The sequence below is a fragment of the Ips typographus genome, linkage group LG12 (genome assembly GCF_016097725.1).
Source record: "Ips typographus isolate SLU linkage group LG12, UJ_Ityp_2.0, whole genome shotgun sequence".
In the NCBI taxonomy this organism is placed as follows: Eukaryota; Metazoa; Arthropoda; class Insecta; order Coleoptera; family Curculionidae; genus Ips; species Ips typographus.
This window is the reverse complement of record NC_138433.1, coordinates 7872143-7895843: the sequence shown is the minus strand read 5'-3', so window position 1 is coordinate 7895843 and position 23701 is coordinate 7872143. Positions and strand designations below refer to the sequence as shown.

The window sequence follows — 23701 nt, the reverse complement described above, 5'->3', positions numbered from 1 at the left end:
TCAACATCGAAGACTTGTGAAGCAGGTAGGAGACCTAATATTTTCTATTATGAACAGGTTATGAAAAAAATATTTGTTTTTCTTACTTTTAGTGTCTGATTCTAAAGAATCTGTTAGCGACAGTGATTCTGAAGTTGCTGATGAAGATGTATTGAAAACTAACGAAGCAAAAAGGCAACGTCTTAATGAGAAAGAGAAATCAGTTTCTAGGAAGCAAAAGTTTTCGAAAAAATGGCTAGAATATCCGGAATTCTCAGGATGGTTGGTAGAAAACGAAATACGAAAAGCCAAATGTAAGTGCTGCAATGTACTTTTGTCAACAAAGAAATCGGATTTGTTGAAACACTCCCGTACGACTAAACACTTCAAACGCAAGAAAAATATCCAACTCAAAGACCATCACTTCGTTATTTGAAGAACAAAATGCCAGTAAAGAAGTAATATTAGCTAATTTAAAATACTCCCTTTTAGTTGTGGCGCATAATTTTAGTTTTAATTCGGTGCAGCATATTGTTAGTATGTCTAAAACTATTTTTAAAGACTCCGTATTAAGCCGTAAAATTAAGTTAAGCAGAACCAAATGCAGCTTAATTGTCAGAAACGTCATATCTCCCGTAATATACGATGATTTGAAACGCATGTTAAGGGAAAAGCATTTCTCAGTATTAGTAGATGAAAGTTCAGATGTTTCAAATAATAGAGTGTTATGTATTTTGGTAAGGTTTATAAATAATAATAATAATTTAAGTACTCAACTTTTGGATTGCTTAAGAATTGGTGCTGATGACGGAACTGCCAAGGGTTTATTTAGGCTATTTGAAAACTGTTTAACAAGTTTTAACTTAAAATTTGAAAACATAGTCGGATACTGTTCAGATAACGCAAACGTTATGATGGGGGCAAAAGAGTCATTTAAGACTTATTTATTTAATAAAAATGAACAAATCATAGCTAGCAGTTGTATATGTCATAGTGCCCATCTAGTAGCATCTGCAGCATCTGAATGTTTACCAAGCAATCTGGAAGCATTTTTACAAAATATTTATGCTTACTTCTCCAGAAGTCCTAAACGACAATCTGTATTAGAAGAATTTCAATCATATTTTAAAAAAGAAAAACACAAAATGCTGGAACCAGCAAAAACTCGCTGGCTGTCTTTATCTAGTTGCGTGAATCGTGTTATTTGCCAATGGGAGGTACTAAGCGAATTATTTCGATTAGCTGCTTTCGAGGACAAAAATTCTGTTGCCAATATAATTTACAGCGAATTTTCAAATCCTTTTGTCAAGGCATACTTGGAGTTTTTGAATTACATTTTACCCCTATTTAATGAATTTAACATTTTATTTCAATCTGAAAAAGTGTTATTTCCTATAATTAGTCAAGAAAGCAAAAGATTTCTTAGACAATTATGTGGAAATTTTGTAAAACCCGACCTTCTCAGTGATGATCAGTTGTTTAGACTAAATTTCTATCATCCTCAATGCTTGGTGAGCCTGGATGAACTTCAGTTAGGTCTCAGCAAATCAATGGTGGAAACATTGAAAGGAATTTAAGATAGCAATTTAAGATAAAATGTTTAACTTTTTACCAGAAAGCGGCTACGGAATCGGTTAAGCGATTTCCGGTAAAAGAAACGTGGTTAGATAAACTTGATTTTCTTGAACCAAAAATTCTTTTAAACCTGACATTCAATGAAAACATCAACACAAACATTCAATTAGTACTAGAAAAGTTTAGTTAGTTTGGCCTTTTTAGAGGTAGCAAATATAAAAAACTACTTTTCAGTAGAAGAAAAACAACAACTTCTTCAAAAATCGATGGTGTGCTTTTGGAGTGAATTAAGTGAACTTAAAAGTTTTAACGAAAAATACATATTTCAAAATATTTCCAAAATTGCTCTCGCAATATTAATTATTCCTCATGGAAATGCAGATGTTGAAAGGGCATTCTCCCATATGACAAACATTAAAACAAAAACCAGAAACAGAATAAGTCATGATCCGAGTAGTAATATCTCGGATCATGACTCAAGTCATGTGAAAAGATTGATTTTATATTTACTTCTCAAAGAGTGTTTCAAACACGTTCAAGTTTGTATACACATTAAAAAACTCGTTTTTTTTTTAATTCTAATAATAAACATTATGGCTCGTTCTTAGAGAACACACGTAATAAAAGTTTGATTCTTCGATATAATTCGGAACTGGGCAGACACAAAAAGCTAATTTTGCTGTAGGATGTTAATCAGTTGGAAAATAAATTGTACGTTTGATAGATATTAATGACTGATTGCTGGTCTGGTTCAATTCCAATGTCAACTTCTGCACAGTTACTCAGTTCGCCATGCGTAGATTGACATTTAAAGGAATGACAATTCTTTTAATACATCCCCATTTAGTCGGACATTAAATAAAAATTATGCGGCCAAATATTGTGGATAGGAAAATGCTACATATGGCATAACAGCAAATCGAAATAGTAAATAAAACTACACACAACCCGCGCCCCAATTTTTAGTTTATTAGTAAAATAAATAAGAATTCCAGCATTCCCCTGTACGACTTTTTATGCATCTCGCTTCACCGGGAGAATATCTGAAACAAAGAAAATAATATTACGACAAGAACATAAAAAACGTCAACGTGTTTTAACCGATTTCAGCTAAATACTTAACAAAACTTTTTATTACATCTAGAGATTTCCGACAAAAACCGAAAAAGTCAAATTTCTATTTGTTTTTTACCACTTTATTAATGATTATTTTGGAATTTACTCCAGACGTAATAAAAAAATTTGAATTTTTTTTTATCAAATTATTAAGCAATAAAATGCGCAACGTTGTCTCCATTTAACTAAAGCTCTATCAACAATAGTTTCTGAAATAGCAATGCTAATGCATCGAATTTGTAAGACCCTTTATAAAGGGTGTCCCATAACTATATGACAATCTCTCGGGAGCATACAGAGGAGGTCAAACTAATACGATTTGTTCATACAGTGCGTTTTTCTTAACGCGCAACATAGGATTTTACGTGTTAAATTTTTAAGCCCATGTTAGACCATGTTGTTTTGGAACTACAAGTGTAAAACTTGACGGGTGTGTGTTTAGTACCCTGAAGCTTAAGTAAGTTTACCAATTCGGTCTAAAAAGTGTTTACAAACTAACGATAAATCATATTTTTTCGAAAAGATTTTATCTTTCCATGCTCCCTGTATGCATGGTAGGTGCTTGTTGTTTTTGATACTGGCAGGGCAGGTAGCAGGTAAAATTTGGCATAGTAAGTAAAACAGGGTGGTCAAAATGCCAATATTAACTTTATATCAAGAATTAAGTACAGAAGAAGTATTTATTAAAATAAATTGTTCAAAGTGACCTCAGTTTGAAACCAAACAGTATCCCAAACAATCATAAAATGCTCTTTTGACGTTATAAATAAATATGTCACTCTACCTGCTACCTGCCCTGCCAGTATCAAAAACAACAAGCACCTACCATGCATACAGGGAGCATGGAAAGATAAAATATTTTCGAAAAAAGATGATTTTTCGTTAGTTTGTAAACACTTTTTAGACCTAATTGGTAAACTTACTTAAGCTTCAGGGTACTAAACACACACCTGTCAAGTTTTACACTTGTAGTTCCAAAACAACATGGTCTAACATGGGCTTAAAAATTTAACACGTAAAATCCTATGTTGCGCGTTAAAAAAAACGCACTGTATAAACATTTTTCCTAAAGTCACTCCTAAGGGAGATATCGAGCCCCAAAGAACTGCCTTCCAATTAACGTTTTTGGCCGTAACTTCTGAACCACTTTGTATATTGTAATGATTTTTGGGTTTAATGTTTTATCGAAAGAGACCTTCTATTTGACATCAAAACCAGGTATCTCGTCTTAGCAGAAAGGCAGGAACTAACTGGTACCTAAGACAAAATTTGCTTAAACTTTGATAGCTGTCATTATTTTCAGCTACAAACGCCATTAATGAATACTCTTGACATTTTGATCGAAAAATTGTACTCTTCTTTTATTTTGATAAAATAAACGGTTTTCGAGATAAATCGATTTCATTGAACTGCTTAAACCACAATGTTATTAAAAATATTCGTTAAACTAGCTTTTTATGTAAATTAGTATTCAAAGTTTATGTGTAGAATAACGAAAGATATGGAAAAATACTCGTTAATTGAATAAGTATTTAATTATTATTTTTTTTATTAATTTAATTTAATTTTTTAATTATTATTTTACATTACAAAGTGGTTCAGAAGTTACGGCCAAAAACGTTAATTGGAAGGCAGTTCTTTGGGGCTCGATATTTCCCTTAGGAGTGACTTTAGGAAAAATGTTTATATGAATAAATCGTATTATTTTGACCTCCCCTGTATGCTCCCCAGAGATTGTCATATAGTTATGGGACACCCTGTATAGGGTAAAAGTTTAAGAATTAAGTGTAGAATTTAAAATGTATTAAAAAATGTGGTTCTATTTAAAAATACCAATATTTTTTCTGCCACAAATTTATGCTCCACCCTGCATAGTCAAAACAAAAAGAAAACACTTCTAATTTTTGTTTTAAAAAAAATTGCCCATCCTAAATTAAAACTAATATTATCACATAGCTTATAAAAAACAAAGATTACAAAACGGTGCACGTTAGATGTAACAAGTCTTCCTGGTCAATCGATCAATGAGTAAATTTAAAAATTCAATAATATACAGGGTGTTATATTATAAAACAAAGAAAATTGGGACTGTCACAGTTTTACAAGATACTTTTTGTAGCTACCCAAACAGTTTACTCTGATTAAAATAATCAAATCAACCTTAATATTAATTCCTGTCTATCTGAGATATTATTTATAAAAAAAGAATAACTTGCATAATGAAATTATCTAAAAATTCAGAAAAATTTACTTATTTTAAAAACACTGCAACTACACAAAGGTGTTTGCTTTATAATCATAGTACTCATAAGATAGAAGATGTCTCATACAAGCGGTGTCTTGAGTTCATCATTTGTACTCACTGTAAACTACCTCATTATTACTATTACTTTAAACATGCTTTTAGATAACACTAAATATAATGACGTTCAAAAAGGCAATTTACCAAATTAAATAATGATGATTATTGGGTTAACATAAAACAATAATGAAAACTGCAATGCTTCTCATTTTAATGTCAATTTCAGTAAAAATAGTTAACTAACATTAAAACTTGCTCTTTATGCACTGTTCTAATGTAGTACTTCTTGGTGGGTAAATTGAGCCTTGTTTAAGTCAATTTCTTCATAAAAGTTATGCTTTCTCACATGAAAAAGTAGTGAAGTATTCAGCATATTCCATATACAGATCTGTAAGATAGGGCTAATTTGTTACTTGAATTATACTTAAAAAATGCCAGACAAGAAAAATGTGTAGTAATTATGCATCAGCAGGGTTAAATACATAGGTTAAGTATGAAATTGGCATTGTAATCTTACCTGGACCAGCAGGCTCTATGTCCTTCAAAAAATATACATTTACTTGATTTTAGAAATTATACAATTTTCAACTATTATTGAAATATTGTATTAAAATTAAAAATATAACTATTTTAGCTGCATGGGAATCTGTTTGACAAAACAAAATAAAAACAAAAGCAAAGTGACAAATTCCAACTTTAGTTGACATAACAACAGATGGAAGTGATAAGCCGCGTGACGTCACACACAATATGCACTTAAAACTTTTTATATTATTTTTTACATTGAACAGTAGAAACTAGAAATCTACTATCTCTACTCTCTCTATCTTGACTTTCACAGAATGTACGCACTACTTTCCATCTGAGACCATATTGTCACGTTTTGGGGGTAGCGCAGGAAGAGAAACAACAAACGTAGCTCAAGTATGTCTCCTTTATTTGTACACTGACGATGATGCCTAACTAAATCTTACTCCCAGATTAAGAGGGCCGCTAGTACCGCTACAGGCGGGACGCCCATGGGACTCTCTCTACGAGGGGGTGCGTGGGGGTGTGTGTGTGTGTGAGTGTGCGTAAGGCCTCCTGATGTGCCGCCAAGCGGAACCCGCTCGATACGAGCAGGGAACCCCTATGTCCGACAAGCCCGAAGGATTTACTTTATGCACAGCAAGCCCCCCTTGGAGTGTCGCCAAGCGAAACCCGCTCGATACGAGCAGGGAACCCCTATGACCGACACGCCCTAAAGGACTTACTTTAGGTACTGAAAGGGTCAAGAGTCCCGACGGTCACCACTGGGTTGCGTAAGGACTCTAGTCTGTTCAGCCTGGATTTCCAAGAAGGTATCGAGCCGTCCGGGCACTAGGAAGTTCGGACTGATGCTCGATAGACCGACCCAGAGACCAGTAATCTTCGATGGCTTGAGACGCTGATTAAATACTCGTCTCATGACCCCAATTTGCCGGTCTCGCTGATTCGGCAGTGCACTGGGGGAGACCGGGGCCAGACTCGGTAACGGAACATGGTGCAACTTATGTTATTCGTGACATCTCCCCCCTCTGAAGAGTGTTCGCCCCGGACACTTAACCCTAACTTAACTAAATAACCTACATGCCCCATGGCTTTATTTACACCGTGTGACCAATCGTAACTTATGTCCTATTACGCTCCCCTTGTTATCTCCCTTGTGGTTCTCCTGGAATCTGTTGCTCCTTCCTGGAGGGCGGCCTTACGCGGCTTCGTCTTGCCTAACTGTGCGCCAGAGCACCCGTTACTCAGTTCGCGGGTGGTGGCGCCCTCTACTGACTTTCCTCGTCCACTTCGAAGTGCGCGGGATGGTCGCTTGTTCCGTGAGTTCCTAGGTTGTGATATCCTGGCGGAAGAGGCGTAATGATTGGTCAACCTACTTAAATAATTGTTTAGACTATGTTAGCTTTATGAAATATACTGAGTTTGCACCCTACTTATGCAAAATGTTACCCTTACAACTTATTTTATTGTTCCCCTTCCTTGCTTTCTACGTCTGAATCCACATCGGATATATCCCCCAAAGTCCATTCATCGTAAAATGGTAAAATCCTCCCTATGTGCACTATATCCGTTTTTTTTCCCTTTTTCCTGTTTTACTTCATAGTTAACTTCGCTGAGTTTCCTTATTATTCTGTAGGGTCCGAACCATCGTAGCAGCAGTTTCTCACTTTTTCCCACTTTCCTAATTGGGATGAATATTTTCACCCTATCTTCTACCTCAAATTCACCATCTCTGTGATATTTGTCGTAAATGTCCTTGTCCTTTTCTTGTTTTTTGTGGATATTATCTACAGCAATTGCCCTTAACAGTAAAGCTTTCTCTCGTAATTCGTACGTGTTCGACTCGTCCTCAGTTTCTAAAAGGGTGGCGTCCAGTGGGAGTGTGGGGTTCCTTGCGAATATTAGTTGAAATGGGCTAAAACGTGTCGTCTCCTGTTTGGCCGTATTGTATGCGAATGTCACGAAAGGCAGATACGTGCACCAATCTGTCTGCTCTGTGTTGCAGTATAGTGACAGCATGTCCGCCAACGTTTTGTTTAAGCGTTCAGTTAGGCCGTTGCACGAAGGGTGGTATGCCGTTGTAAAAGTGCTTTTCAGACCCATAATCTGTTGTAATTCCTGCACCAGTTCGGATTGGAATACCTTGCCTCTATCGCTGAGGATGCTTCTAGGAACGCCGTGAATTAGTATTACTCGTTCCAATAAGAATTTTGCCACAGGTCCTGCCTTCCCGTTAGGCAGGGCCGCTGTGATGGCGTATCTTGACGCGTAGTCTGTCACTACTACTATCGTTGTCTTGCCTTGGTTACTTTTCCGGAATGGTCCCAGTAGGTCTATCCCTACTTTATCAAATACTTTGCCCACTTTTATTGGCTGGAGTAAGCCCAATGGCTTATCATTTGTTGGCCCTTTTCTCGCCTGGCAGTCCCTACAACCTTTAACGTAATTTCTGACGTCCTTAGTCATCGAATCCCAATAGTATTTGGGAGTAAGTCTGCTCAGAGTTTTTGTTACCCCCATGTGTCCGCTGGTAGGTGCGTTGTGAGCTTCCCACAAAATTTCCTCCCTAAGTGACCGGGGGATCACGAGTGCGTGTTCCAGTCCTTCCTTAGTTTGTGTTGCTCTATACAGAACGCCCTCCCTCAGCCTAAAATTCTTTATTTTTCGCCGTGTCAGTGCGTCAACGTTTGTTGATTCGGGGTTGCTTATTGCTGTTTTTAATTCTAGTATGGCCTTATCCTTATTCTGCAATTCTCCTATGTCTAACGTTGATATCGTGAAAGTGGGTATATCGTCTAATTCATCTAATTCGACTTCGCTCCATCCTGCCACCGGGTTCCGTGATAGGCAGTCCGCGTCTTGGTGCTTACTGCCTTTTTTATAGACTACCGTGTAGTCAAATTCTGCCAACTTGAGAGCCCAACGTGCTAATCTTCTTGAGTGATCTTTTACATTGTGTATCCAGCATAATGCGTGATGATCTGTTACGATTTTTACAGGGTGTCCATAAATTAGATGCCTAAGGTAGGTCATTCCCCAGACTGCTGCTAATAGCTCCAGCTCGCTGATCGAATAGTTCTTCTCTGCTTTTGACAAGGCCCGGCTTATATAAGCTATCGGGTGGTCTTGACCGTCACTGCCTTCTTGGAGCAGAATTGCCCCTATTCCATCTATACAGGCGTCCGTGTGCATTGTACATCCTATATTCGGATTGTAATGTTTTAATACTGGGGATGACGTCAGTTTTTCTTTCAGCAGTTCAAATGCTTTCGCCTGATCTTCACCCCAGCAGAACTTGTTCTTTTTTGTGGCCTCATGTAAGGGCCGTGCCAATACCGCGTAGTCCTTTATAAATTTCCTATAAAAATTGCATAATCCTAAAAAGCTTTGTAGGTCCTTTGTTTTCTTAGGTGTGGGGAATTGCTTAATCCCTGCAAGTTTTTCTTCCTCTGGGCTTATTCCTTCTTTGCTTACTGTGTAGCCCAAAATCCTTATCTTTTCCTGCAAATATTCGCATTTACTCGGTTTTAAGGTCAGATTGGCTTCTCTCATTTTCTGGAATACTTTTTGTAATTTTGCTAAGTGTTCCTCTAAGTTTTCTGAATAAATAATAATATCATCTAGATATATTAGTATGTCCTTCCACTTTAAGTCTCTAAATATCTTATCTGCAAGTTGTTGGAAGGTTGCTGGTGCATTGCATAGACCAAAGCTTAACACGTTGAATTCGTATGATCCATGTCCCTGTGCCGTGAAAGCCGTGTATTGTTTGGACGACTCTTCTATAGGAATCTGCCAGTAACCCGAGAACATGTCCAAAGTTGTAAAGTACTTGGCATTTCCCATGTATGTGAGAATGTCATCGATTTGTGGTATCGGGTAACATGATTTTTTGGTGACTGGGTTTATAGTTCTTTTGTAATCCACGCAGAACCTCGTCGTGCCATCTTTCTTTTTCACCAGTACAACGGGGCTTGCCCACGGCGAGTGGCATGGTCTTATTACTCCGCAATTGAGCATTTCTTTTATTTGTGTGTCAATGATTTCTCGCTCGGATTGTGAGACTCTATAAGGGCGGCATTTCACTGGTTTATCTTCTGTTACTTCTATTTTGTGCTCTATCAGTTGTGTTTTGCCCATATATTTTGGTGACTTGCAAAATACGTCCCCATATTCAACCAGTAGACTCTCTAGTTCTTTTTTGAACTGCTTATCCGTAATGTGGTCTAGTTTGTGGTCTTCTAATGTCACTACTTCTTCGTCTATTCTCTGTGTTGTAAAGAGTGCTGTGGTGCTCAACCCACTGGGCTCTTCTAGCCGTGCCACCGTTGTGTCTTTGTAAATAACCCTTCTAGTTGGCCCTATGTTCTTGAGGGTCAATGATATAGAGTTTTCGGCTCTTTCTAGGTTGCATAGTAGGTTGTTGCGTACTAGCCATCCCTCGTTTTGTACTAATAACATCTCTGTAGATAGGGGTATTTTTGGTTCAGTTTTGATGGATTTTTTCTCTCCTGGCTTCAGAGTGTAATCTTCCTTTGCCTTCAACTTAACTATCAAGCGGTCATCGTTTTCTATGTAGTTCGGCAGGGTGTTCCAGGAGCTGGTTTGTGTCTTGGTCTTTCTTGGTCGGGGTTCTCTATTTTTTGAAACCAGTACCGTCACACTCGTTTCCTTGAAAGTCTCATACAGCAAGTCTTTGAGCTTCTCCCAATCTGACTCGCTGTTTGCGTTTGCGGATGTCAATCTAGGTATAGCCACCTTACTTATTTTATTTCGTATTGCCCAATCTTTCAATTTCCTACAGCAATGTTGGAGCGTATGAGTAGGGATATATTCGCTACCCTCTTCTTTTACTATCATCTGTAGGGTATGTCTGTTTTTCTTAAACAAACTGACCACGCTCCCTATGGGTAGTTCTTCTGTGCTGTAATCCGCCAAATGGTCCCTGATGGCTTTTCCCACACCTCTGTCCCTACTGGGAGCTGAAGAGACTGCAAAGGCCCATGCAGTGCTGCTTGGAAGACTGAAGATGGACCCAGGTATTTCTTGGATCACTTCTCTCCAGCTTCGTGTTTTGCATGGTTTTTTGGGTGCAGAATCTTGCTTTGCCCCGAGCGGTATCACCAAATCTTGATTTAGGGTGAGTATGTTGGATATTAAGCAAATTGCTGCCTGCATTTCCCTTAAGAACTCCATGCCCAAAATAAGGGGTTGTGGTGTATTCTCCAATATCGTTGCTTTAATTTCTAATTTTTTCTCGTAATTGCCTCTGAGCTCCAGTGATGCCAATGTGTCGCCTAGACTTCTTACTTTCTGACCGCCAGCTGTCACAAGCAACGTGGGTGGGTCTCTGATCCTATGTTTTTTGTTGACCAGGAGATGGCTTATCACATTTAGTTCCGCACCTGTGTCAATAATCGCCGGTACGTAATAATCGTTCACAACAGCATTTATGTATAGTATCTTATAGCACGTTGTGCCCCGAGTGGAGAGGGTGACGGGACTTAGTTTTGCCACCCCCTGGAGTTTGGGTGCTGCTGTCTACTTCTACACACAGCAGCAAAGTGGCCTATTTTACCGCAGTTGTAGCACCTGAGCCTGTTGTCATATGTCCTCGTGGATTGGTACTGTCTTTCTGGATTACTGGCATGGTTTGTGCCATAGTCTCTCCTGAGCGGTGGCGGGGTTCTGTAAGGGCGGGGATTGCCAAAAGGTGACTGTCTTTGTTCTACTGGTCCAGCGGCCTGTTCTTCTATTTGATGCTGCGGTCTAAAAGTGAGCGGTGTCGAGAACTTTTCAGGAGCGTTATCTATTGTGATGCAAAGTTTTTTGACTTCGTCCAAGTTCCTAGGTGGGTTATTAGGAAAATTTGTGAGCCAGTAGTATTTAGCTCTTGGTATATCTTTTAGCCCACTCTGGAAAATATCTACGAATTCGTCGAGATCTACGTTTTCTTTGTATTCTTCGTATAGGACCCTTAGATCATAGAAATAATTCTTTGTCTGTTCCAGGTCCCTTTGCTTCCTTTGCCTTAACTTTGCAAGCAAATGGCGACTGTTGATACCGTCGCTAAACTCAGTCTTGAATGCTTGACAAATGTGTTGCCAGTTGCTGTCAGGGTTTGCTGCTTTATATTCTCTATACCAAATGTTTGCGGCGCCCTGCAGGTACGAGTGAAAGTATAGTATTTTTAACGCATCGTTCCAGCTATTGGCCACTGCCGTTCGCTCGTATGTGCCGATAAACTGAGGGGCTGAATCACTGCCCGGGTTGAACGTTGGTGGGCTGATGAATTGAGGTAGTGCGGGTGTTTTTTCCCCTGCCTCAACCGCCGAAATGGTAATGTCCGCCATTTCTCTTGACCCCTTCTTGCCTTCTAATGCTTTATCTCCTTTCTCAGGGTGTACTTGTGCTCCTGTCTCTATCACTGTATTTTCCAGATCGTTTTCTGGTTCTTGTGGCTGCTCAGTGTCTTCCCTTCTTGTATTTGCAAGCGTAAGGGTTAGGTAATCTGTTTCTTGCATCCAAGGGTCTCCTACGCTTGAGCTCCTGTGCCTTGGTTGAATGGGGCTGCTAGGATTTGCTGATCTCAAGTTGTACGCTTTTCTCATTCCTGTTAGGGCGTACGGCTTGGTTTGGCCACAGATATGGAGATCAGTAGCCCCGGGATTCAACAAGGCGCCTCCACCATGTCACGTTTTGGGGGTAGCGCAGGAAGAGAAACAACAAACGTAGCTCAAGTATGTCTCCTTTATTTGTACACTGACGATGATGCCTAACTAAATCTTACTCCCAGATTAAGAGGGCCGCTAGTACCGCTACAGGCGGGACGCCCATGGGACTCTCTCTACGAGGGGGTGCGTGGGGGTGTGTGTGTGTGTGAGTGTGCGTAAGGCCTCCTGATGTGCCGCCAAGCGGAACCCGCTCGATACGAGCAGGGAACCCCTATGTCCGACAAGCCCGAAGGATTTACTTTATGCACAGCAAGCCCCCCTTGGAGTGTCGCCAAGCGAAACCCGCTCGATACGAGCAGGGAACCCCTATGACCGACACGCCCTAAAGGACTTACTTTAGGTACTGAAAGGGTCAAGAGTCCCGACGGTCACCACTGGGTTGCGTAAGGACTCTAGTCTGTTCAGCCTGGATTTCCAAGAAGGTATCGAGCCGTCCGGGCACTAGGAAGTTCGGACTGATGCTCGATAGACCGACCCAGAGACCAGTAATCTTCGATGGCTTGAGACGCTGATTAAATACTCGTCTCATGACCCCAATTTGCCGGTCTCGCTGATTCGGCAGTGCACTGGGGGAGACCGGGGCCAGACTCGGTAACGGAACATGGTGCAACTTATGTTATTCGTGACAATATTTATAGAAAATGGTAAATTCAAATAATCAAAATATCAAAAAATTGAACTTTATTAAGTATTGGATTGTTAAAAAAAACATTGCAGCTGCACAAATACAGGGTATTACGAATTAGATGCATTAGCATTGCTATCTCAGAAAGTATAGTTGATAGAGCTTTAGTTAAATGGAGGCAAAGTTGCTCATTTTATTACTAAATAATTTGGTAAAAAAAAAATTAAAATTGTTTTTATTACATCCGGAGATATCCAACAAAAACAATTAATCAAATTTCTATTTTATTTTTTTACTACTTTATTATTGATTATTTTGGAAAATCAATTGCACCTTCTGGATGCATTAATTTATGCTATTTAAGAAAATAATGTTTGTATTTAGCTACAACGTTTAGTTTTTTAGATACCATCATCAACTTTGTAGCGCTTTTCTCGCGGTTTTCTTCGGTTACGTTGCCTCGGGCGCCACCTTCGTTATTTATAGTGGCTGAAGGTCCACTTTGCGGTACCTGGGTAGCCTTTAGACAGCTGGAGAAAAGTTCCAAAGGGTTCGGGAAGAAAACAAAATTAAAACAACTGTTTTCACTAATTGCACTGTATTACGGCTCTCAATACTTACAGTAAATACTCACGGTAACGAATACCCAATGAAACGGAAATTACCTTATACGGTGGTACGGGGAAAGCGTGTAACGATAATGAAAACTACCTACGGACCCTTCACTACTGATTAGCCTGACTACGGTAGATTAAGACTGACTGTGACACGGTGAAAGAACGGCGGTACGGTACGGTTATGTAAAACTGACTATTCGGCGCCGATATTCGTTCCAAAACCCAATGAGGCCCAATTACGTGACCAGCGGTGTTCCCGTCACTCGACCTAACCTCTAGGTGCCTCTCCCCGATTCCCCGGGGTTCGACAAATAGAGCCTCCGTTGCACACTGTTTCCCCAAGCATGCAACAGAGGTTTGAAGTCTCGTGACGTTGCCAGTCACACAGCCGCTAATCCCTCCAGTATCCCCAAACCCGTTTACTGCTCCGTTTCCCCGGAGCTAAGCAAACGAGTCACAGGTTTCACCGTTCCCGCTTGCTACACCGTTTCCCCGGTGTTCAACAAACAGGAACAGGACCAGAAGGATTACCTGACTGTTTCACAAACAAAGTAACTGAAGCCGGCGCCGTTTCACCAGAAATACCCTCTAACGGAAAACCCCGGAAAAATATAGCAAATGTCCCAAATGAAAATCCCCGGAGAAATACTGAAAATCCCCCAAACGGAAACCCCGGGAAAATACTAAAAATGCCCCAATTTACAGTCTATTACAATAACTATAGTTAACGGTACGGGTTTTAAACAGCAAACAGAACAAATACCGGACGGTCGGTATGTGTCTATTTTTTACTTACAAATTCGCGGAGATAAGAGATAACGGTCGGCACGGATCGGTTTAGCTGGCTGGTTTCGATCTTTTGATGATCGAAGAATCCCTATTTTCCGGCTCGGGGCCTTCTTTTATACACAAATCCCACGGTGGGGGCTGTTAGTGGCGGTACCCACTCTCAGCGCCCACCGAACCATTTCGAACGGCCCCGGACGGTCCCGATAGAATCGACGCCACGACGGCCTCGGTCTAGCACCCAGCAGTGAAGGTCACGCGTATTTTAACTAAATCAGCGAAAAATTAGTAACTTCGTTACAACTTAATATTTTAAAATACGGACCGGGACTTTTGATTTCGTTTTTTTTAGTAGCTACCAACCTCCCGAATATAATAATGTCAAAAAATTATACCTAGTGTACTTATGTATTTGTTTTTTTTTCAAATAAGCATTTGAAATTCATATGTTATCATAATGAGTAAATAATTTAGTTTGATATGATTAGGCTGTTTCATCAAAACTCAACCTCGAATTCAAACATTTGAGTATCTGAAAAATAAATAACTAACCAAAAACTTTTTTTTTTAAATAAATGAAAAGTACCATAAGAAACTCTCTCTCTTTTTCGAAAGAGTAATAAACCTAATTATTATATCATATAAAACTAAATTATCTACTCATTATGACAACATATCAATTTCAATCCCTTAATTTTTTAAAAAATCTTAAAATACCAAATACATAATACGAGTAGGTACACTAGGTTTATTTTTTTGACAAGTGTGACACATTATTAGTTTCAGAAGGTCTGTGGCTACTGAAAAATGAAATAAAAAGTTGAGGTCCGTATTTGAAAATTTGAAGTTGATGTTGGTATCTAAAAACGTTACATCTGAGCTGAAAACTAAAACTATTTTCTTGAAGAGCATAAAAAAGTGCCTCCAGAAGGTGCCATTGATTAAAGTGGTAAAAAAATAAAATAGAAATTTGAGTTTTTGAGTTCTGAGATAGCAATGCTAATGCCTCGGCTAATGCATCGAATTTGTAACACCCTGTATGTTTGCTTTACAATTATGGTACTAGATAAGCAAATGTTGTATCATATAAGTAATTTCGTAGCCATCATTTGATCTGAAAAATTGACACTTATATGAATTGGATTATTACTGTTCCTTCAAACATGCATTTAGATAACACTACATACAGTGCTTTTGTAACATGCATACTGCATAAGTTCAATAAAATTAAAGACTAACTTTTCACCAAAAGTCTTGGATGTTTTTAATTTTATTAACTGCGGCTTGTGTTATATGAATTGGAATTATGCAGGGCCCAAAACTGGGTATTTAAAATATTTTTGATCTTTTAAATGGCAACACTTCTTTATTATTGTATTTTGGATTCTAGAAACAAATGTATTGTTCCATGCAACTTGTACCACAATTGTCCTGGAAATATTGATAATTTGAAACCAATAATGTTCAAATAAATCAGATTAACATCCCCAAAAATTATTAATGACATTTAAAAAAAAATGTAAAATGATAGTAAACCGCCTTGGTTATTGTTGTTGTAACAGTTCATTTTGAACAGCTGATTTTAATTTTTTTAGTAAAAAGTTAAGTAAAATTTGTGGGACCTATAATTTTGAAAAGTGTTTTTGACATTTGTTTAAAAACAATTGAATATCAGTATGGAGTATGTTGCATGAAATATGTTAAGAATTGTTCAAAGAATCCAAAACATCCTATAAAAATAAGGTTCCAAGTGTTTTTGCAAAAAGTAAAGCCCACTTTATAGAACAAAATTTAGTTTAAGTATTAGTATTTGTTGACGTGGATATGTAGAATCGTGGATTGGTCGTGAAATTGAATTATATACGAGAGTGGACTGTATTAAAATTGTTTAATTTAAAGTTGAAAAACATACAACAACTAAGTAAATAAAATGCGTGAACGTGTATTGTCTGCATTCGCGAGAGAGAATAACGCGAGAATTACAACGCTGCCACCACATCACGCCACCACAGTCTGTCTGGAAGCAGCACGCGGTGTTGCCACTTTTGTTTAGCACACACAATTAGCACACTAAATGTTTTTGCGTGAACATTGCCGGCTCCGTTGAAAGGCTGGGCGTTTCAAAATCTAATCAGGCGGATGCATTTTTCTCAACATCGCCTTGGTTGCCATTTCCATATAAGTCTTCTTCCAAAGCTTCTACTGGTAGATCTTGGATAGGGTCCTCTCTACCACATTTCCACTTGGTAACCGAACGCTTGCCACTCGGATAACTCCATCAGCTCCAGGATGTAGAGTGACAACTCGAGCCATTGCCCACCGTAGGGGCGGAGTGTTTTCGTCCATCAGAACAACCAGACTGCCAAGTTGTAGAGAAGTTGCGCAGTCTTTCTTCCACTTCGTCCTTAATTGTAGGGTGGAAAGATATTCTTTCGACCAACGTTGCCAAAATCTCTGAGTTTTTTTAGCAAGCAATTTGTATCTTTCCAGGGAAGATATTTTAGCATCCGTAACATTTTCATCAGGCTGGGAGAGTAGAGAGTCGCCGATCAGGAAATGGGACGGGGTTAACGGGGTCAGGTCGCTTATGTCCGTAGAGAGAGGTTGTAACGGTCGAGAGTTGAGGCAAGCCTCAATTTGCACGAGAAGCGTGTACATGTCCTCATAGGATAATACAGATTCTCCTAGAACTCTTCTGAGGTGAAACTTAGCTGATTTTACGGCCGCCTCCCACAATCCTCCCATGTGAGGGGAACGAGCTGGGATAAATTTCCAGCTAATTTGGTCATCAGCTAGAAACGTAGCAACGGTCTCATTATGTTTCGTGTCATTAAGTAAATTATACAGATCGAGAAAATAGTTATTTGCGCCCACAAAGTTCAATCCATTGTCGGAATGAATGCTAGAAGGTTTGCCTCGTCTGGAAATAAACCTTTTTAGACAATTTAAGAAACTATGTGTCGTTAAGTCCTTAGCGACTTCTATATGCACTGCCCGCGTCGAAAAACAGACAAAAATGCAAATATATGATTTTAATCGTTTACTATTACGCAAAGTACCTTCTTTGACTAACACAGGACCTGCGTAATCCACACCACAGTGGAAAAAAGGTCGACATGGAGTAACTCGAGTTCGTGGTAAAACCCCCAGTAAAAAAGTTGCAGGTTTTGGTTTAACTCGACAACATCTCATACAATTTTTTAAAACGCTCTTTACGATAGTCTTTCCCTTTATGGGCCAATATTTAAGCCTAATGATAGACAATAAATTTTGAACTCCAACGTGCAAATGTTTTAAATGAGCATCTGTGACAATCAGTTCAGTTAATCTGTGTTGATAAGGTAAGATTATCGGATGCTGCTGATCAAAGTCCAGTTCAGAGTTCACCAACCGTCCACCAACTCGAAGAATACCATGTTTATCAATCAAAGGATTCAAATTAAGGAGTTTACTGGTCGATTTAACTTGATTTTGTTTTTTAAGTTGCAAAATGTCCTCCTTAAAGTCCTTCATTTGAGCATGTCGAATTAGCGTTAGTAAAGCATTTTTTAACTCTTCAGAAGTTATAGTCCGAGATATTGGTCTAACCTTGTGTTTTAAACGATTAAAGTAACGAAAAATGTATGCAGTTACTCGTGTTAGTTTTCGCAATGAAGAGTACTTTTCAAACAAGTCTGTGAAAGTACTATTCTGCACTTTATTGTTTTGATTAACATCTATCAAATTTAATACAACAGCTCCTGATTTTAATTCAGGAAGATTATTCAATTGATTAGCGTGTTGCGAATTGTCAAAGCCGATAAAGTCTTCTTGTATTGTAGGTCCTACGAGAAGTAAATCGTTAAGTGAAACGTTGGTAGATGATTTGGCACTAGCGTCAAATACCACCCTACATTTTGTAGTGGTAGCTTCTTCGCGCAAAACCGCGGTATGAGGCAAAAGGAATGAATTATCGGGAAATGACTCATCAGTGTCTAAAGTATTTTTTAAGGTCATGTGCCCTAAAAATTCGTATTCGTGCATAAAAGAAAAATATTGTCGTTTTAAATCGTGATTTCGCTCTAAGCGGTTTTCTAAAGACAAATACCTCTTCAAGGCCATGCTTTTAGATTCCCCTAATGTAGCATCAATTTCTTTATCAAAAGGATAAGAAACTTCGAATCTACCGTCAGGTTTACGGAGAGTTGTATTCTGAAAATGTGTTTCACACTCTTTTTCTTTTCGTGAAAAATGTTTGGTTATGGGTAGTTCTTCTTGTTCCCAAAATCGAGTTAATAAGTCTTGTAGTTGTTGGTTAGAAATATCAGTTATTAAATTACAAATCTGTGTTTTGTCTTTGTTTAGTCGAGTGTCAAAAAAATGTAAGTTTCCACCAAACACCCATCCGAGTCGAGTGTCATGTAATACTGGTAAGTTATGTCCTAGATTAATTTGGTTTTTACCAATTACTTCATAAAACACTTCAATTCCTAAAATAATATCGATAACCTTAGGAACGTTAAAGTTTTCATCAGCCAAATACAAATTATCAGGGTATGAAATTTGAGATTTGTCAAATCCAATAAGCGGTAACTTTTCTGTCAACGATGGTAAAACTGAAAACTTTAATTTTCTTGAGTAATTGTCGTGTCTGGATTTAATTATAGCGACTGTTGTATAAAAAATGTCAGTAACAATTTTATTGACTGAAGATAAATTAATGATTTCGCGGTTTAATTTCAAATTTAATTTGTCACATAAACTTTTTGTGATTAGGTTTGATTGACTACCGTTATCCAAAAGCGCGGTACATTGCTGATAATTACCTTGATCATCTTGGATAAAAATTGTAGCAGTAGACAGTAAAACTTGCCGATTTATACAATTATTTTTGCTGCTTGAACTGGCTGATACTGTATTATTTGAATCTACCAATTCTACACAATCAAGAACATTACAATTCCTGATACCTTCAATAAGGTTTCGTGATGTAACAGTTGCTGAATTAGTTACCGAGTTTTTCGATTGATTTAAATGTACATTTTGCATGTTAGAAACATTTCTTTCGAGAAGCACATTACTTTGACTATTGGATACAATATCAGAGCAATTTGGTGACGACTCACTCCCTACCATGTCGTGTTCCGTTATAGAGGTAGTGACTTTGCTGGAATTAATACTATTTTCCGAATTGTTTCTATTATCTCTATGCAACAATGTATTATGTTTTAAGTTGCATACTTTGCAGCCTGTAGATCTACAATTGCCTCTGTCGTGACCGGTTCTAAGACAATTGCTGCATAGATTGTATTTTTTTATGTGATCATACCTTTGAGAAATGTTGTAGCTTTGAAACGTTCTACATTGATAGATAAAATGTGATTCCCCACAAACTTGACATTTAAAAGCATTTCCTGTCAATGAGTATGATACTTGACGAGTTTCCGGGCGAGAATTTGTGTGAAACGATGACGATGGTTTTTTATTTTGTGTTTGTCGATATTTTAAATTATTTTGCGTCGAAGCGTGATCATAATTTCGTGATTCCATGACAAAACTTTTCTTTGTTAAAAATTCAACAAGTTCTTTTAAAGATGGTAAATTATTGGTGGCTTGCTTTAATTCCCACTCATTTATTGTGATTTCATCTAATTTTTGAAGAACAATTGGAATTAATAAAGCATCCCAGTGTTGAACAGGCAATTTTAGTTTATCTAAAGCCAAAATGTGATGGTTTACCCTATCAAGTAATTTTCTCATGCAACCAGCAGATTCTTCTGTTACTTTTGGCAATTTAAATAAAAGTTCGTTAATGTGAAAATTAATTACAGCTTTTTCATTAGCATATCGGTTTTTTAATAAATCGAGAGCGATAGAATAGTTAGATCCAGTGACTTCCAAACTGTCAATAAGTTTTAAAGCATCTCCTCTACAGCAAACCCTTAAATATAAAAACTTATTAATGTCCGGTAAGTCCTTTCGATTATGTATGATTGAATTAAAAACGTCTATAAATCCAAACCAAGTTTCGTAATTGCCGTAAAACGTGGGCAATCCTAAGCCTGGCAACCTTGCAAACGCGGCAAGAGATGGCGTGTTCGAGGCGCTTGAAATATTGGGCAAATGCGCTTGCGTATTTACTTGGGCAAAATTATTTATATCTGTTTTGCTTAAATCAGAAATAATCTGCTTAGCTTCTGCAATAAAAGAATAAAACATTGATTCAGTGTCAATTCGAGAATCATCCTCGGATCCAGACAAAAATTCTAAACGCGTTTGTATGCGATCAAATTCTGAGAAATCCTCCTCAATACTCTTTAATCGGGTTTCAATGTCAAACTTGTTTTGTGGTTTTGACTTTAAAAATTCTTCAAAACGGTATAAACGCTTACAAATGACGTCACGAGCATGATTGATCGATAGCCGACTGTGTATCGACAGATTTGATATTCGATTTTTTAGACATTTTTATCGATTAATAAGGAAACAAATGAGCCGTGTACTACGAGAATATCTGATTAAGTTCGAGAATGAAACGTGGATTAGGTAAACTGTCGTAAAATCAACCTATAATTCATAAATGCAAAAATCAACCGAGATTCGTGTACACATTTTAGTGCAATTGAGGTAAATACGTGGTAAAATCGATAAATAAACGTTCAATTTTAACAAACGTGAAAAACACTCTTTACGTGATAAACGAGATTATTTGTGAGGGTAAAACGATATAGGAAACTTGACAAATGGACAAATAATAGGAAGTGAGAAAATTCAACGATCTCACCAGCTAAATGTCTCCGTGGTTGTCCCAACTTCTCCAGTGTAATTTCACCAAGTCGTGTTGTGCGTCGAGCTCGTGTGAAGGCCGTATTTCGTGTTTCTATGCGGCCGGTCCAAAGGTGCAGGCTTCAACGGATCTTTTTACGTGAAAATCCGTGTCGAAGGTCCAAATGTTGACGTGGATATGTAGAATCGTGGATTGGTCGTGAAATTGAATTATATACGAGAGTGGACTGTATTAAAATTGTTTAATTTAAAGTTGAAAAACATACAACAACTAAGTAAATAAAATGCGTGAACGTGTATTGTCTGCATTCGCGAGAGAGAATAACGCGAGAATTACAACGCTGCCACCACATCACGCCACCACAGTCTGTCTGGAAGCAGCGCGCGGTGTTGCCACTTTTGTTTAGCACACACAATTAGCACACTAAAGGCATTTACGAATATTCTACCGGTAGATACCTGTTTAACCTAGAGCGTTCGAAAATTGTTTTTGGTAACTACCATTGCCGTTCTGAAATTTTACCCATATACCGAATATATGTACCCGGTTTATGATTTATGGATCGAGAAGTTCCGTCGGTAAGTTAAGAAAAAAGTGACTTTTGACAGGTTTTCCCTTAAAATTTAGAATCATAACCTCAAAAATTAGTTTATGGTTGACGGTTTGGCGGTTTGTTCCACAGTTTAGCAAGCTTATGAGAGTGACCTGTTAAATTAAAATGGATATTGGAATATGTTCTGTTTGCGAGATGGAGGGAGAGTATGCCGATATTATAAAACATTTCAACAATGAGCATCTGGATGCCAGATATCAAAGACATAGGATTACCAATCGCGTTCTAAAATTCATTCAACCGTAATGAACCAGATCCTTAAAAGTTACACCGATTGTGGTAAACGGTGGAATTAGCAGGTATAATTTTCGTAAATGCCTTAAATGTTTTTGCGTGAACAGTATTCACTGTAAAACTTGAAGGTGATTATAAATGATAAGTTTATGGAGGTTATTTATTACATGACATATAGACTGACAAGTGCCAGTACATAATTAGTAAATATTAAATAAAAAGTTGTAGCTTGTAGCTGCAATCCTTTTTCTTTAAGCCGGAACCCAAAACGAAAACGAAAAAGTTAATAAAATCATGTACCTAAAAACTATAATTTTTGTGATAATATTCATCTGTCAATGCCAGGTTAACCATACTGCAGGTGCGAAAAAGGCAAAAAGATTTAATTTTAGTATTAGCCATAAAAAATGTTGGTTTTTAAAGTGAATTCAGTTATTACTAATTCTAAATTTAAATAACTTATTCTATAAACTCCTTCCGTCATAATATTGGTTCTATTCTTAGTACTAATATAAATACTATTACTAAAATTAAATTTTGTTTTATAAACTAGGCTTAAGTCCCTTCCATTTCATCAAATTTATGCAGTACCTACTTTACAAAGACACTGCATAATACATATTAACTCAAAGTTGAGCAATGCAGTTTATTAAAATGTTAAAGAGTATAATATTAATTATTGTGTTACATAAAACAATAATGAAAACTGCATTGGGTTCATTTGAATGTTAATTTAAGTAAAATCAATATACTGACCTTAAAACTTGCTTTTTTATTCACTGTTCTAATGTAAGTAGTTGAACCCATTGCACACAATTTCACTCTTCAACTTGATTGATATGTTGTAATCTTCTTAGTGGGTAATTTGTTCTTCGCTTAGGTCAATTTCTTCATAAAAGTTGTATTTTCTCATCCACATGGAAAATTAGTGAAGTATTCAGCATATACAGGATACAGATCTGTGAAATAGGACCAATTTGTTAGTTGAACCACCCTTAAAAACTTGTCAGACTAGAAAAATTTTTAGTAATGTATACAAGTGATGCATCAGCAGAATTTATTCAGGTTAGGTATGAAATTGCCATTGTAATCTTACCTGGGCTATCACCATTGATAAATATACATTTACTTGAATTTAGTGAATAATCTTCGCCAAGTATTGGATTATTGTAATAAAAATACAATAATTATTTCAGCTGCATGTACATTTTTTTGACACAACAACACAAAAACAAAAACAAACAGCAGTGTGACAAGTTGGCATTTGACATCATCACAGATCCAAGATGGTCTTTCAGCGGAACCTCTTTTCTCAATGCGATACGCCGGGTGACGTCACAGTGGATGCTCGGGTGCACAATATGCACTTAATACCCAAGGGATTACAGGCGTTGTCTGTGGTTTGGTATTACTATCTGATTCCCGCTTTTCATTAAAGTAGTCCATCTTCACAGAGTGGAGACATTTCTTTCCTTCTGAGATAGTATCTATAGAAAGGGGTAAGTTCGACTAAACGAAATATCTAAAAATTTAGATTCATTAAGTATTGGATTTATGGATTTAAAAGAACATTGCAGCAGCACAATATGTTTTCTTTACAATCATAGTACTTGATAGGCAGATGTTGTCTCATATAAGAGGTTTCTAGAACTAATATTTAAACTCACCACAAACTACTTTATTAAAAAATATGACTACTATTTCTTAGCATGCTTTTAGATAAGGCTACATATACTCGTAAGACATATTAGCATTAGAGGTTCAGCAATGCAGTTTACTGAATCACCTAATGATGATATTGTCATATTGTGTTAAACATAAAAGAA

General features: G+C 37.6%; 1 long non-coding RNA gene across 1 annotated transcript; it reads right to left on the bottom strand.

Moving 5' to 3' along the window:
- Positions 1-2054: 2054 nt before the first annotated feature.
- On the bottom strand, positions 2055-23131 carry LOC145736661 (uncharacterized). The gene is made up of 3 exons (XR_014180074.1): positions 22972-23131; positions 22632-22834; positions 2055-2597 (listed from the first exon to the last, which is right to left on the bottom strand). It is a non-coding gene; the product is annotated as an uncharacterized LOC145736661 (long non-coding RNA).
- Positions 23132-23701: the final 570 nt, after the last annotated feature.